Below are 4,849 nucleotides of genomic sequence, written 5' to 3' on the forward strand. Positions count from 1 at the left end.
TTGGTGAGACATGTTAAATTGTTAGAACTGTTAATACAGAAATTACATTTTCAATCTGCAGAATAGGAAAAAGGTAAACACATTCACTGAAACCTCAAACGTCACAGATGTATGTATATATATACATATGTTTCTGTATTCGTATTAATAGTGGCTGCTAAATGTAGGTGTGTGTGTGGTGCGCTCACACACACACATGAACACGTACACATATGTTTGCAAACACTCACATAAATATAATATATGTGTGTATGTGTGTGTGTCTGTGCTTGTGTATGTGGGTGCGAATATGTGCATGTTTTAGTGTGTGTATATATATACATCTATATCTGTGAGTGTATGGATGTCTGTAAGTATGTTCGTATTTACGAATACTGCTAAAGTAGAGGGTAAATTTGTATTATGGTGCTGAGATTTTTGCACTTTTGTTTTTATAAGGTTCAAGATAATGTCTGTACTGGTACAGGCGGGACAAATAAAATCAGATTAGCCTAAAATGGTACCAAGATTATTTATGTGCGCATCTGTATTGTGAGTGTGTGGGTGTATATGAATGCGCACGCGCGTTTGCAAGTATCTTTCTACTTCTGTTTATACATAAGTATACGTCTGTGTAGAAAATAATATATATGTATCAAAGTATATTATGTATACTTATATATATGTGTGTGTGTGTATGTATGCATAAGTATACACATGTATTTATGAACACATAAATATATACATATACATATGTATGAGTGCGTATGTGTATGTATATATGTACATACATATATACATATTTACATATATATATATATATATATTATATATATATATATATATAATTGTGTACATATATATATATATACACATATACATATATTTATGTGTGTATACGTTAGAGGTTAAGAACCCATCTAAGGGATATTAAATATCCAACATACTACTGGATGAGTACCTCCGTATTTTTAACCAAGGGTTTATTATTGCAAGGTATATTGTATTGCTTACTATGTACGGGTGGGAGTAAATTGGAAATTTACCCAGGATATATAAGACAAATAAGAAAATGGTCAGGATATAAAGTCGACAAACATCATCCAGTAAACATATATATATATATATATATATATATATATATATATATGTATATATATATATATATATATATGGAGGCGAAATGGCCCAGTGGTTATGGCAGCGGACTCACGGTTTCGATTCCCAGACTGTTGTGAGTGTTTATTGAGCGAAAACACCTAAGACTCCACGAGGCACCGACAGGGATGGTGGTGATCCCTGCTGTACTCTTTCACCACAAATTTCTCTCACTCTTACTTCTTGTTTCTGTTGTACCTGTATTTCAAAGGGCCGGCCTCGTCACTCTCTGTGTCACGCTGAATATCCCCGAGAACTACGTTAAGGGTACACGTGTCTGTGTAGTGCTCAGCCACTTACACGTTAATTTCACGAGCAGGCTGTTCTGTTGATCGGATCAACCGGAACCCTCATCGTCGTAACCGACGGAGTGCTTCCATCTATCCATATATATATATATATTATATATATATATAATATATATATATATATATATATATATATTATATATATATATATATATTATGTATGTATATATATATATTAGGCGCAGGAGTGGCTGTATGGTAAGTAGCTTGCTTACCAACCACATGATTCCGGGTTCAGTCCCACTGCCTGAAACCTTGGGCAAGTGTCTTCTACTATAGCCTTGGGCCGACCAAAGCCTTGCGAGTGGATTTGGTAGACGGACACTGGAGAAGCTCGTCGTATATATGTATTTATATGTATGTGTGTGTATATGTTTCTGTGTCTGTGTTTGTCCTCCCACCATTGGTTGATAACCGACGATGGTGTGTTTACGTCCCAGTAACTTAGCGATTCAGCAAAAGAGACCGATAGAATAAGGCCAGGGGTCCATTCACTCGACTAAAAGGCGGTGCTCGAGAATGGCCGCAATCAAATGACTGAAGCAAGTAAAAGAGTAATATATAAACTGAGAGGGAGAGAGAGAGAGAGAGAGAGAGAGAGGAGGGGACAGAGACATAGACAGAGAGACATTCTTTTATTTCTCTATGCGTTTCAGCCTAAATAGTACTGCCACGCTGAGGCACGGGAATATCATCATCTTTTTAATGTCCATTTAATGGGACTTGATGAAGGAGGAAGTTTGATATTGCTGCCTTCTTTGAAGATTTTTCCTATGACTTATGTTTATCTGGAATCTTGGACAGCAGAATATCAAAGTGTTTCCTGAAAACCTTGATCCCCACCTTATGTAGCTCACTCCGTATGTTTAGAAAGATATCCAATAACTGTCGGCCTATGCATCTATCGCAACACCTAGTCTCCATTCTTGCCTCTATGTTAAGTAATTTTCAACACTGCAGTGACATCTTTTTATGTATGCGAGTATATCTCTCGATACAAAAATTTGGTATCAACATCTCTACTATGTATATCTCTACCGTTCTCCCTCCAGAAAGTAGAGACAAACTTGTTTCAGCGTGTCCCAAAGACTCAGCTTTTCATTGATGCAAACTTCTAGTATATAACCATCGAGCTGCTTCAACTTTTGTTATTAATTGAAAACTATTCGTTCCGTTGTTGAGAGCAATTATCCACACGGCTGGAGACGTCCTCCATAAGACAAATCCATTATCTTGATCTATTCTTCTCAAAGTTCTCAGAATCCATCCGGAATTTCGCTTTCACACTCCTACCACCTTGCTGATATCAAACGAGGCGTCGTCACATATCGATCCCAAGGGCACGCACTCTGTTTCTTTTAGCAGCACAATATCTTTGTTATGATCTGTTAGCGGAATGCGATTAATAACGGATGATTAGCAAATTTCCTGCATTTAATCGCTTCTAGTTTCCTTCAGCCCATTTACATATGACATATTGGTCTTTCTGTTGAATAGCAATGAGAAGTTCGGAAAGTGCCCGCGCTACTTTAGTATCGTGGACATATCTACTTATTGTGACTGTATGTGCAACTGATGGAATGCCCGAGAAAATTACTATAACCAGCAGCAAATCCAAGACACTTCCTAAGGAACTCCACACGCTATTTCTGTCTCCTCGCATAGCCACTACAGTTTGGCTTCAGTCTTTTAAGCAGTTTTCTACCCACTCTCCCACGTTTTTTCGTGTCTTCGTGGCTTGTGAGTCCCGTATTCAACCTTATCAAAGATTTTGAGTTATATCAAATCCACATTCAGACAAATCATTAGTTGCTTCAACACCGAATCAAAATGCTGCAGCATCAGTTAAGCAGCATCTTCTTGGGTGAAAGCCAAGCCATATGTCAGGAATATGTTATTAACTTCTATACGCATGATCAGCTTGTTCCTGACAATACGTTCCATGTATTTACTGATATGTGATAGAGACAGACCTCAGCAACCTTCTTTATGGATAGGACATGTGGTCTTTCTATAATATTCGGGGAAGTCTCCAACTTGTAAGGAAGCATTGGAAGAGAACCTGCAGTGGTCTTGCTGGAGATCCTTTGCTTTACTTTAGGGGTATGGCTAGGAATGCATCAAGACGTGTGACTAAGTGTAAGCTCACTTCGCCTATAGATAATATTTAATCAGATTCCTTTACTTCGATGTGATAATTACCACAATTTGTGTGTAGAGGTGTGTTCACGACGACATGATCTGGCAGAGCTATTTGCTATGATTTTGAATTACACATTCGGTACTTCAGTTGTCGACTTGTTGTTCGCAGTCCGTCGGCCATTTTCTTTAAAACTATAAAGAAGTTTTAGGATTTGTCTTTTCATTTTATTCTGCTCTGATTTACTCTTTGTCCTTTCCTTTTCATGGAATTGTTTGAGTTAAATTTTAATCTCAATCTATGTTTGTTAAAGATTATTCACTATGCTTTAGTGGCCTATTAAGATGATTTGAGATCTTTATTCTTCGTCTCCTTAGCATTTTCCTATCCCGGGGTATATTTTTTAGGTCGGTTTGACATTCTCTTTAGAGGAGACATACTACATAATCCATGCAATATTGTCATAAAAGCTGTAGCTTTATGTCAATAGCCTGCGCAGAATGAAAGGCTGGCAAGTGTGTTTTAGATCCTCTTTCTGAATACCTTTCCAGTGAGCTTTATGGAGGTTGGAAACTCTTAGAAGAATATGAAGTTTGTCATCTAGGTTGGTTAATACACTTTCCATCTGTGTTTAGGCTCTCTTCCACCGAGCATTAAAATTTCCAGACTCATTCAAGTACTAGTGTACACAAAACATTATCTATTCATTCTAGTTAATAATACGGAAAACGTTGTCAGATATCTGTCGGTTATTGACCTACTTTATTAACTGAACAGTTTGACTGAAAATAAGACGATATTAATGATATGATTTAAAAGCAGCATAGATGTAATGTCTTCGCTGTAACTGAACTACGATAGGTGGATATATGATACTGTTTACACATGAATTTGAGTGAGAGTACTTGAATCACGAAAATGCTTAAACGTACATTTTCAAATGAGAAAACGCCTTGCAGTATTCTAAAGCCATTCAATTACGCTAGTTAGTAAATATTAATATTGGGTTCACATTTTGGCACAAGGCCAGCAAGTTCGGGGTAGGGGTAGTCGATTAAATATCACGATTACATACCCCGGCGGTATGTTAACTCAGAACGTAAAGACGGACAAAACGCCGCTAAGTATTTTTCTCTTTTAATTTTTGCCGGCGCAATAATGATTCTGCTAGCTCGCCGCTCTATATTTAATAAATATTCGATAGCATAATCTAATGTACTGCTACTACGTAACATTACAGATCGTTGTCATTCAGCTATTTAAC

Source organism: Octopus sinensis, linkage group LG3 (assembly GCF_006345805.1).
Source record: "Octopus sinensis linkage group LG3, ASM634580v1, whole genome shotgun sequence".
Taxonomy (NCBI): Eukaryota; Metazoa; Mollusca; class Cephalopoda; order Octopoda; family Octopodidae; genus Octopus; species Octopus sinensis.